Below are 12,855 nucleotides of genomic sequence, written 5' to 3' on the forward strand. Positions count from 1 at the left end.
ATGTGCCTGGTGCAGCCTGGACTGAGAGGATGAAATGGTTTGCTATGTTTAAACCATTAGGATTAACCTACAATAATATCTAGGAAAGGACAAGTTGTAAACCTGTTCCTCGAGACTGAGTCTGTAAGTTTCATAATACCTATTTACATAGCACATTTRCTATAGCTATAAAATATTGATTTTGATACTGATCTTACCCCCTAACCTGTAGCACTTAGCTGCCATAATGCTCTCTACTAAATTGCAGCATAAACTCAGTATCCACAGCATTATCTACCACACGTTATGCTTCTCCTGAAACTATCCCTCAATCAACTAAAAGCATAACTGTTTAAATGGAGTATTTTTCTGCCTTCTGTGTTTTATAAAGTGCTAAAAAACCCACTACTTTACAAAGCAAGGGCAGAACTGATTTTACTTAACTGCAAACTCTGAAGCGCTACTCCCTTCTGAAGTTTCTGCCCTTGTCTTGGGAAGCCAAAGCCGGATTACGTGGAGGATGTGCCAGCTTGAAAACAGTGGTGATTGCACTTTAATTGAGCCTGAGGTATTCCAGCTGTCATTAATCCAGAAGCTGCAAAATGTTTAATTGTTCTGGTTTGCTAGAGATGAATGGGAGGATAGTTTCTGCCCAGAAAATGACATTGTGGGTATTTTTTGGAACTTACTTACACTTTTTCTGATCTTATTTTAGAAATAATCACAATCTTATGTTCTGCGTAAACTAACATGCTTAAATTTATATGGCTCCACGTTCTGAACTTTCTAATAAATCTGTGGAGAGTATTTTTAACTTGTCAGCATCTACCCTATCTGAGATGCGTTATTTTAGAGCGTTCCTCAACCTCAGTAAAAGCAAGCTTCCCTGACAGATTGCCCTTTCACTGTACAAAAACGGCAAATAAAACACACCATAGGCTCTAAAGGGGTGGCAGAGTTCAGTTAGGAGTGAGGCAGTTTTTACAGGGCCAGGGGAAATCTATAAGAGTTCACAGATTGTCCTGAATCATTTCCTTGCTTTTTTGAGTACCTTCACTGGCCCCTGATGTCTATGAAAATGGAGACCTCRCCTCTCCCGCAGGCACTAAATGTGTCTGGGCTTGTGAGGGTACCTACGAGGGATTCTCTTAAGCAGAGCTCCCCAGCTCTGTGATGTTGCTTGGTTACCACCATTCCCACAGCTCTCCAAGCACATGTAAAAACTGGTTTCTATTTAAGGGCTGGGCTACTGTACAGATCCAAACAAAACAAAACTGCAAATCCTCTGCAGCTTCTTAAATGATCTCCCTCCCTTCCCCCCAAGTATTCCACTAAACTAGTCACAAAAGCTTCCTATTTTAAGTGTGTTTTGCTGGTATATTTGACTACTACTAGGATTCTGCACCAACTCATGGGCTTTCTTTTGTTTTTGCTGGTAACCCTCTAAGATCGGAGGCTAACTAGTTTAGTTTTAGTAAGCGAACTGCTTACTAAAAATATAGCGTAAGCAGTAATGGCTCATTGCATTGCTAACTCCACGTGGAATATAAAAGAAACAGAGCATCTTTTTTTTGTGATGCTGTCTTTTTAGAGGAAAAGCAGGGATGAGATTTATCTTGTTGCTTTAATTGCCAGGAAATCCTCAAGAAGCAGTAAACCCAGTGGATATACTTTGTGTGCGTGTGTAATACCTTGCAGCAAGAAAAAGGGGAAAACTTAGCTTAGAACGTGTTAAGGAATGTCTTGTGGTGGTATAGTAGTAGTAGCAATAAATTATTGTGGAGAACCGTCTGTCTGAGACTCTTATATTATACCAGTATTACTAAACTTAGCTTTACAGGTCTTCTCCTCCTGTCCTTAGAGTAATTTTGATGTGTAGGTTCCAGTGTTTTGGGTAGAATTCACCTCTTGAAACCAAGTAGCTGATCTTGGCACAGTCCCCAGATCCGCTGTGAGAACATAGTTAGGTACCTGAGCAGCTATTTTGTTTTCCTTGCTCCACAGACAAATCTGTGCAAAATGAGAAGCATTATTTTTTGTTGTCTTCAGGTTTAAAAAGGTAGCAAGTATATTACTTGTCAACAAGTCTATTGATAGCTTACAAATGGGTATGAATATCTTTTGTTAAAGCTCATTCTCAAAATAGAGCTTCTCTGRAAGCCCTGCTTGTGGATGAGTTTCTTGGTAAGCAGTAAGCAGAGATTTCCATGAATCTGTTTGTTAAGAGTGTACCTGGAGTGTGTTCCAGAATCCCTCTTCAAAACTAAGAGTTGAGGAAGTGAAAATGATGACAGGTGTTTGGTGCTCAGCCAGAGACAGAGCCAAACAACCACATCCAAGTAAAACATATGCCCAGCTGTGAAAGAATCTACCCCTGGTTATCATCAGTACTGGAAGTGCAGGAAGCAAACAGAGCTTAAGTGTTGCCTTATGTGAGTTGTCTGAGTGCTAGTGCTTTAGCAGGGCTCACAACTCATTCCTCTAACTATTTTTAGGGTTTCCCTGSCCCGACAGCTTCTGACAGTGGAGTTGTAAAACTGATTTCCAGTCCAGGGAGACATGAGTTGTTGAACTATGCAGTGGTGAATTTCTAGAGTCATATGGCTTGCATGTTTATGTTATAAGTGCATTGTAAACCAATAAGAATTGGATTAAGCCCTTAATGCTCTCAGAAGAAAGCACTGAGTGGCATTAACCTAGCAGGAATAATGGACTAAAATACTGACCRATCACTGTTTGGGGAGTAAAGGTGTTTACATGTTCTTTATATGTTGACTTTTTGTTTGTTTGTCTTAACATATTTATAAAAAGTCTGAGGTTTATTCTGAAGCTCTGACTCTAGTTCCCACAGGAGTTTCATATAGGATAAGAGGATAGGACTCTTGATATTCGAGCACTTTAAGACTTACAAATAATAGTAAGTATCCGAAAATGCTTGTTCTGGAAGCCATGCTATTTCATGTGATCGAACGTGACGCAGTTCAGGTTCTGTGTCCAGTTGCACTGCTTGCTGTCTGTTCATTTGACAAGACTCTACAACATTTAAAGGGTTTCTTCCTCGTTACAGCTGTTCTTCATTTACAGCAATTCCCTCATGGGCCAACATTAAATATAGATCCTCTCYTTTGCCCTACTATGGTATTATTGTCCCATTTGTGTCACTGTGTAGAAGTCTGGCACAGAATGAGAGCTGGTCTAGTCCTGCAGTTTTTATTTAGTTGTTTCCCAATCATAAAGACAGTGTGAAATTTACTTTTTCCACAGAATATGTGGCAAATGCCAGATAAAGGATGGTTTCAGTCAAGAGTTTAAGCTGTTTTTTAGTCTTATGTATCTTGTGTTGTAATGAAAAGTGCATCTTGTAAATTTTCATATGAATTGCACTCTGAAGACAGGATCCTGCTGAGTATCCTCAACATTGCAATCCCTGGTGGGAGTTAGAGACTGCAATTCACAGGATTGGAAAATTATGGTTTAGTAGTAAAGGCAGACTGAGATCAGCTCTGGAGACTATTGTTAATAGATGACTAAATATTGAGAAGTGAGAGAAGTCTCACCACTGTGTAAGTACAGCAGTGACAGGCAAGGAACATGTTGGGCTTGAGGCTCAATGTCTAACTCAATGTTAGACTCAATGTCTAACGATTGACCAGGTAGCGAAGAAATCCAGGCTCGTTTCCATGTGCTAAATAACTGTGCATTGGCATTGAAAATAGGGAAGCGTGACTGACTCACTAGTGAGGCCTCACCTTCTATACCACTGCCAAAGTCCTCAGCAAAATCTCCCTCGCTTTGTGTAGCAGCAGACTGTAAATGTTCTCTGCACTCGGTATTTTCAGCCTGTGATTGAAGGCTCTGCTTTTGCAGACTTGCTTTTGGACCTAAGGTCCATCGGTGACCTCACCAGAGAAACACCTGGAATGAAAACCACCCAGAGTTTGTGTCCTGGGTTACCAGCACTCATTCTAAYAAGGAATCTATCGTTTTAAGCTAGAGCAAATCCTATCCTTAACAGTAAATAYAGCAGTGACATGTGGTAACGCTAGAGTTCTCGCTTGCCAGGCCCAATGCTGACGYTGAATTTAACTCTTTCAATCTGTCTCATACCAGTGTTACTGTTAGGTTGGACTGAACAGCAGGTGGTGTTGGATTCAGTTTAATGTTCAGTCCTGCAGTATCAATGTTTTCGGCATTTGGGCTGYGATAGGCAGGATCTCATGACTTCTGCTTAAATTAGGAGTTGTGTTGGGTAATAATTGCAACCATGTTTTGGGTTGGGTTTGATTTAGGACTGGTGAACTTGACCAACTTGTTTTAGGACTGGTTTCTGCAAAGGTGAGAGCTGATAGAGACACAGCCAAATGCCCTTCAGTTAATTGTAGTCCTGGTCTTCATCACAGTGCTTAGGATGTGTCCTCAGGAACAGCGGGTATGAAGGTTATGTTTACTGCTAACATCTAGAAGGCTTGTAGGGCTACAGTTAGCAGGATTTAATGTTTAGTTTATCAGCTTATCTGTGTGATTGTTGTATTGCAAGAATCTCAAACTGAAGTTGGAGTTAGGGCTGGGCCTCAGAAGAGGAGCAGCTGAAGAACTTATTTTACTCCTGCATATTTTCAAGAAGGCTCTTGCAGGAGGAAGGCTTCTGGCTAGAGTACCATATATAACTCACGGTATGTTTTGGTTCATGTCTGCGGATTCGTTTAAAGCCCACATCTCTATGGAGAGCTGTTGTGGTTTAGTCTGCATCTGAGCTGAGAACTAGCTGGTTCGGGTGCTCATATTTGTCATGGGTCACATACTAAGCTAAGACCTGCTGAAATGAGAGTTTGAGATGGGAGGGATTGATGTGTGTTCTCCAAGGCTGTAGAGCTATGTTGAACGCTGACTCCTGCTGCTTTTGGAGGCTAATACTTAGTTTTGGTGCTGCTTTTTTTTTCCACTGAGCTCTGCTTGATGTGAGGTTTGGGGATGAATCTCTACTGCTTTTCTCTTGAAGACTTGGAGACAGTATTTCATGGCAGTTCCTGCAAATGACTGGGCCTTGGGCTTGGAAACATATATCCTTTATCTCCCGTTAGCTGTAGATTTGCCTCTGATGGATATGGCCCACTGTTTTTAAAGCCCCTATTTTTATAAAAAGGCCCTATTTTTTTTTATTTCAAAGCCTCTATTTTTTTGTAGTGTTACATCTCATTTGATCAGACTAGATAGCTGTGATATTCTTTGGAAAGAAAGAACTTTTATCACATCCAGTAAAACATCTTTTTTTGCCAGTTTTATAYATGGTTTATAGTTGTCCTCAGTTGCTTTCTTTAACAGCAGCAATGTTGCTGTTAGCTAACTCTGACAGCAATGCACAAAACAAAGTCTTTTGAGTTCCTTTTTCTGGTTGTTCCTTTATGCTGTAAAATAGTCTATAACAGTGGTGGCCCTCAAAGTCCCAAAATTACAATTCTACTTAGAATGATTTCATATTGATGTCTCTTGAGACTAGACTTTCAAAGGTTACCTGCCACTTGTGTATGCAACATTTCATGAAATTCAAGAGGACGGAAGTCATCAAAGGAACTCACTGAGCAGAAATAAAACACTTAAATTTTTCAAGTTGTAAACCTCTCCTCAATTGAATTTCAAATTTTGATTTTCTGCTTAAGTTAGAGAGGGGTCTCTCCCACAACTTGGGTTGAGGAATATCCAAATTGAGGTTTAGCAGTTAGTGTGCCTTGCAGGAAGAATAACAGAATTACTAAGGTACTTCAGTACGGTACTGTGCATGGTCTAATTTGTTCTGTTTGAATTCTTTAAATACTCAGTGCAGATTATAAATGTTTCTGGAAGAAGATAGAGGTCCGTATTTCGGAAATAGAAAGGTATTAACCGTTAATAGTCTTCTTCTCTGACAGTCTCAATCCAGGTGCTCACTGGATGAAAGGGGACATACTGAGAGAGTCTTTGGTAGATAAAGTGCTTTGTGGAGCTCCAGGATGTTTCAGGATTAATTAAGAAATTTCCGTCACATTTTAAAATAAAAGCTGCAACTCTGATAGAACTTGTTCAAAAGTTCGCAGGGGTCTTTGGCAGAAGATGCAATGTCCATATGGGTAAATGAAGTAGGACCCATTACTTGTGTATACTAGAGAATATTTGCAATACAGAAGAAATCAGTTGCAAAGACAAACCAACTATACCAGCTTAACAGAGGCTGATTTCAGCAGAGAGGATGTTCAGAAATGTCACATTACGCATTTAGGACTAGTTGAGGAACTGCTAAGCAGATCTTGTTCCCAAGCAAACCATGACCAGCGTGTGAATTGCTCAAGTTGTAATTAGGAAGGAATAATCCCTGTCTGGCTGATTGTATCCTAGACAGGCCATGCTTTCCTCCCCCTTGCAACTGCAGGAGGAAGGACGAAGCTACCTAGTACACTGGGTTTGTTTGTTTATTTGTTTTTGTTTTCTCTTGCCAGTGAAATCAGAAAAGTGGTTTCTAATTATTCATGTATAGACACAGACATAAGTGTAGATAAAGCTGGCAATAGGGTTGTATGTTTTTAACTTGAGGGAGAATTCCTCTAACACCTGTTTGCAAATGGACAAAGCCCTTGGACCCTGGGCAAACTGCAGGGTGACTCTTTGGACCTGCCTTTGCTCCCACTGAGTAAGTGTCTTGAGATAATGTTGCTTCCAGGAGAAGGAGCGTGCAGTAGAACTGCTCTGATGCTGCTCAGAGGGACTGGATTTGTAACTAGCGAGTTAATGCGGCTGTTATACCTACAGCCCCATAGCATTAATGAGTAAAGTGGTTAACATCCTGTAAAGTTTGATCTGCTGGTCATCCCAGTATGCTGGTTAGTTTGAGTTTGAAATGCGAGCTCATCTTAAAATTAAGTTTATTTTAGCTGAGAGTATTTATAGGTGATCAGAAATAGGGCCAGGAGAGAGACTCAGGCAGTTGCTTAAACTCACATGGCAATGAAGACAAGTCTTGGGGTTGATAAAGGTGTTTGTCAGCACTCCTGCCTTTTGTCCATTGCAGTAGTGGGGTGAAGGTTCCCCTTTACCGTCATCTTCCCTCTCCATCCCCAACAAGAACAACAACAACAACAACAACAACAACAAAGGTCTTCTACAGGGAGAAAACAGAAAAGCAAAGTGACTAATAGCAGTTTTTCTCACTTCCAGTTGTCTTTGCAGGAGATACAGCCTTTTGGAGAGAATAGAAAAATAAGAATAGAAACTGGAGTCATTCACAGTGGTGAGGTAACTTTTATATTTCTCTTTATAAACCATTATATGATTTACATGTGACCAAGCAAGCTTGGAAACTCTTTTACAACTGAGTTTGTCGTTACTGAGCTGTCTTGCAAAAGCCGATCACGATGTCAAGTGCTACAGTGACTACAGGAAAAAATGACAAATGCATCAATTGAAAAAGTAGTTCTTTCTAAATGCCTTACTTTGACTTTTTATGAAGACACAAGGGGTTAGTGGATAACTACTTCCTTTCACATTGTGCACGTGTGTGGTGGATACTAATTGTGAAGGTACTTCTGCTTTTTTCAAATATGTTCCAGCAGTGCAACAAGTCAGGAACTTGAGGGGCTTCTTTCACCATAGTAGCACAGCCTATTTGAACACCTTGAATATGGCTTTGATTTGTATCTTGCCTGTGGACCGCAAATTTCACCACTCTGGATAAACTTCCTTGTTTTAGCTTCTGTGTCATAAATTTAATCAGCTCTTACTATACGGTCCTACTGTGTACCCCCACCCCCCCATCTTTTTTTGATTGTGCGAATTGTGTATTGCAACTGAAAATTGTGGTGACCAGATATTCTGAGATCATCTTCTGCAGAGTAGAGTCCAAGGTGGTGTTCAGAGGTGGGCTAATGGAAATGGAAATATCTATAGACTGATAGAAAAATCAATTAGATGTGGCAGTGAAGTAAAATGCTAAGAAAGTGGGTCTTTTTAATCATCATAGTCTGAAGTGGCCTGAATGCAGTGGCTTTAGTTACTTCGTTTTGGAAAAAAAACAGTAGTATAAACATTATCAAGACTTTTTTTTGCTGTTGCATATAAAAGTAGCCAGTCTCTCTCTGCCAAACATACATATTAGCAAACACAGGCTGCAGCCTGCTGCTATCCCTAGTAGAGGGCTAATGAACACATTCTTTTGTATAGTTGTAACAGAGATGGCCATTTTTCAAAGGTCCTTAAGGCTGTTTATTTGTAACTTTAGACATCTGAAACAATATAGGGTTAATTTCTAGTTTAACACTTTAAATTCAGTAGCTATGAACTGTGTAGCTTCCTCAAAGAACCAAAGATGCAGATGCCCAAAGTGATTCTTACACATCTGCAGATACAGTGTGCCAAGAATGTGATGAAATATCGCTTGTCTGACTATGACCYCTATTTACTACAACTAAATGAATCCTCCAGTTGGTTTTTGACCAGACCTTGAGCTGTCAGAAGCAGATGGCCTGCCTAGAGTGCAGGATCCTTGGAAGCACTCATCAGGCATGTTACATAGCACAGGAATTTTTCAGAAGAGCGGTGCTGGCTTTCAACCTTCTCAGTGAAACAATGGTAATTTGTCAGCTGTACTTGGTCTTCTGTGTCAGAATAATAGTTTGTGCCTCTGAAAATAGGGAAGATCTTGCTGGCTGGTTAGCTAAGGGCTAAATTTGTGAACTGTCTCGTGTCCCTAAGTGGCCAGTATTAGGTAGGTCAGTAGAGTCCATAGATTGATAAAGGACTGTCCTTGCAGGAAACCTTGTGCTGGTTGTCATTGGGATTAAAGGGACTGATGTGTGAAAGGGCACATAGTAACAGGGTTTGTACAACTCTGAGTAAAGACTTGGTGCTTTGCAGTGGGGCTGAGTTATAATAATGCAATCTCCTGCTGTATACACACAAGTTGTGCAGTTATCTAGTATATAGGGGGAGACTGAACCATCTTCACAATCAGCATCAGAAGAACAGGAAGTCCTATTMTGTCTTGCCGCAGTGAGGGCTGTGATGAGCATTTTGCTCCCGTCTGAGACACTTCTACTAGAGGCTTCTTTTGACTCATGGATTTTACCAATCTGTTGCAATTGTTTCTRCATGTTAAAAGTTGGATTGCAGTTTTAACTGATGTCAGGCTGCAAGCAGTGCTCTATTCTCAGTCTCGTAGTGGGATACTTAGATGTACTGCTCCCAGTTCAACCTTCAGGCATTTCCTCATCTTTCTCAATAACAATTCTTTTCCAGTTTCCCAAGTCCTTCCAAGACACCTACTATTCTTATGGCACCCACATCAAGTTCTTAATCTTAAAATGGAAGAACTACTACTCTACGTTTCTTCCAGTTAAACATTGTCCTTGAGGTAGGATAGACTTTATTTTGTATATTTTCTTTCAGAGCCTGACTCTTCTGGGTACATTGAGAGGCCTCAGAGGAGGAGTGTTCAGGACATACGTCTCTGTGTGTTGACAGTCTTGAATGAGACTCAGTGCTGCCTTTCATCCTCAGATGCTGTGAGTCAACCTGACTTAGTTTAGTCCAGTGAATGCAGTCTTTTCAGGACTTCAGGAAAGGTAGTATTTGAAAAAATGTGCTAGGAGTTTTGTGCCTCAGTTCTTAATTTTCCAGCTCAGGATCCAATGCTAAAGTGGGTACCTCTATCCTGTGGGGCTGAGGAGCAAACACCTTCGCTGAAGGCAGTGTGATGGAGTGTGTGTTCTGCTCAAATGAAGCACAAAGGTTGTAGTTTGTGCCCTGCTCAAAAGCAGGGTGTATGTGGCGATAAGGTAGTGGCTCTTTGTATCTTACCTCTAACTGCACAGGTCAGACAGTTGAAGAGGGAAAAGAGCCAAAACACTGTTTGTTTGCTATGCTCTGATTGCAGGCAAGGTGGCTAGACYGTCTGGTCTCAGCAAGTGAGCAGAATTGTTGGAAAATGTGTGATGGATAACATTCAGCTTTAGGGAACTTTATGTTRTCCCTTTTATGTTGTCAGTACTGTTGGAAACTCTGCATGTTTAAGGAAGATAGCTAATGAAGCAGAAGCTAATGTTGATCAATTAAATTGCTTCTCATACATGGGTCTTATTTTTTCATTATTGGGGAGGAAATATTGAGCAACTACAAAGCCACCTTCTCTTCAGCCAACATCCTGGGATCTGTGGATGCCAGCAGTAGAGCCACATGTTAAATGCAGGATGTAATTGCACTTCACATCTGCGAGGCCAATGCTGCAAGTTTTAGTACGTAGCTAAAATAGGGGTGTGAATTTATGGCAGTTCTGACTGCTGTGGCTTTGCTACAGAGAGAAGTCTGTCAGAATAACTACTGTGATTGCTCTTTGTCAATGAAGGTACCAGTTTTATGTAGGATTTAATAGAAAATACTCTTAAATGTTCAAAGATCAGGTGCTTAAGAATCTCCTTTGCATTTACTTGAGGTGCCCCCAGATAGAAGAGGGAAAGATATGACTGATACAGAGCCCTACTTGACAAGTCAGCACAGGGGTCAGTTGTTTCCTGACTAACCAGTTTTTTTTTACAAGCTGAACTTAACTAATCCCATGTTTTGTCATGATTTGGCCTCTGTGGCGAAGGATAACTGGCCCATAGGGAATTCAGCTTGCTTTTTGGAGAAGCTTTGTTCAGCAGAGCTTTCTGAGAAGTGTTTAAGTTGCGATGAAATAACTTTAAAAAATATTTTTCCCAAACAAAAATCTTTTTTGATTGGGAAATCCCCAGCCAGTTCTATTTATTGTCTGTCAGTTCCTACTGCTTTCAGAATGGCTAGAGAAGCTGAAGACTGAGATTGCTTAGCATGCAAACTGTGAACTGGCACAGTTTCCTGACCACCCTTATATACAGTACATGGGAGCTTTTACATGCTGTCCTAAAGATCCTAATAAACACAGATGGGAATGGAGGTTTAGCAAGTAGGGTGGTTGTGAAGCCCTCATACAAAACCTGCTTTTTCATGCATTTCTTGTCTGGAAAGTGCTAGTATCCATATTTGGTGCCCAGGAAATGTTGTTATGGTTACTCTAGTACACTGACCTTTTCAATATGTAGGACATTGCTGGAGCTTAACTTCAGGCCCTTATTCTAGAGTCTGTGGAACAAACAGTGTGTTAACTTCTCCTACAAAGAGTTGTTCAAATATTGCTTCTTACTGAGTGCAAAGTAAAGGTCTYGTAATGTGCTGCAGTGTTTATGAGCTGGAGGACTGTGGCATGCCAAAGATCACCTCCCCTGACTGGACAAACCCAGCCGAGCTGAGAAATGCATTTGCATTTATATTTCAGTGTTGTGCAGCATAACTGGTTTTACCTGTCTGGGAGAAAAATACTTTCAGAAGAAAACATCCCTCTATTTTCCTTGAAGCCTTTCTCAAAGGAGGAACAAAACATCTTCTTTTTACCTTTTGAATAAAATCAATCCATCTACTGTCCTCAYGTCATGCCCATTTCTATGACTAGTCTTTGGGATTGTCATTGCTCAGGCAAGAAGGCTGTAATTTGGTGAGGGGCTAAATCCACCTTATGCTTCCCTGCACCAGTGAACAGCAGAGCCCGGGTAGTGGCTCTTGCTGCTACAGAGGATATATGGTTTCTGTTTTGCTTCTGTAAAGCGCAGGTTGAAGTCAGTAAATATTGTAATAACAATTTATTTTAATGTGTAAGAGCAAATGGGTTGAAGGACTAAACAATAAGTAATTATAGATTAGCTTGTTTAATGCTTTATTGTTGCTGTTTCCAGGAATACCTTTTGTTAAGACAGGAAATCAGTTCAAGGTTTTCCTTGAGGATGGCGGAGCAGGGAGGAGACGAAGGCCAGCATTTGTTTTAAATTTAGGGATTCGGTGTTATTTTGTGACTCTGTGGATATTGTTAGCTTTGGAACAGTAGTGAACCTGCATCTGTTTAGCATGAGTGTACATCAGATCATTTTAATAGTGGAATGCCTAGGAAATGTTCTGTGTTTTCCTTAATATATGTATCTATTTCACTTAAAAGAGAAAACTTGCATCTGTTTGCAAGAACCTATATGGGTGACTCAGAAAATGAAAGGCTGCTTTTAACTTCACTGCTCAGTTTTGCAAGGTTTAAACTACTAAACTACTCTAGCACATTTAAATTGAGTACGTACTTACCTTTAAGCATATGGATAATCTCCCCAACTCTTGAAATATATTTACGTATTCTTTGAATACATTTGAGTCACCTGASGCCTAGCTGCATCAGACTTTGGACTTTCCTGCCTCTAGATGAGTATCTGGCTTTATCAGTATTCATCCAACCTATTTTACCCCAGGGAGTACTTTCAGATTTTTTTTTAAAGTTCTTTYCTTCCCAAAAAAGAGATGTGTACTGCACAGAGAAGGAAAGGCAGTGCAGACCCTCAACATTAATAGAAAAAAGGCAACRAAGGTGAGTATCTCTAGGTCTTCCTTGAGTTTATGATTTATTCTGAGATTTATAGGAATTTACTATAATGCTCTGGTAGCGGTTAATGCATCAAGCTTAACTTCATGTATTTTGRTAATTATATTATTGAGTATCTAAAACAAGTGTAAATTTTACCCCTTCCCTGACATTCACTATTGCCTCTCTGCTCTTACTTGGTAGAGAAGCCACTGTGATTGAGGCAAAATACCCTGTTGCATTAGATAATTTGGCATTATCATTCCCATATCACCTTCTTCTAGCAGCCCCTTTTTGGGCAACTGCAGAAACATTCGTATRCGCCGCCTCTTGGCATGCCATTCTAAGCTATAATCAGAGCCMCTGTAAATGACTTTCAATGGCTTGAGCACCTGCCAAGAACAACCTAAAAGATAATGCCCTGTTGGTTGAAACTGAAAATT

At 40.4% G+C, this 12,855-nt stretch overlaps 1 protein-coding gene across 1 annotated transcript in view; it reads left to right on the top strand.

Moving 5' to 3' along the window:
- The first annotated feature begins 7,184 nt into the window (after nt 1-7,184).
- The window catches only part of SPATS2L (spermatogenesis associated serine rich 2 like), a 46,797-nt gene continuing 41,126 nt past the window's right edge, over nt 7,185-12,855 (top strand). The window contains exon 1 of the mRNA XM_026048186.1: nt 7,185-7,242. The gene's annotated coding sequence lies outside the window, so the exon portion shown is untranslated. The remainder of the gene's footprint in view (nt 7,243-12,855) is intronic.

Source organism: Nothoprocta perdicaria, unplaced genomic scaffold (assembly GCF_003342845.1).
Source record: "Nothoprocta perdicaria isolate Ctin4 unplaced genomic scaffold, notPer1 scaffold_11, whole genome shotgun sequence".
NCBI classification, from domain to species: Eukaryota; Metazoa; Chordata; class Aves; order Tinamiformes; family Tinamidae; genus Nothoprocta; species Nothoprocta perdicaria.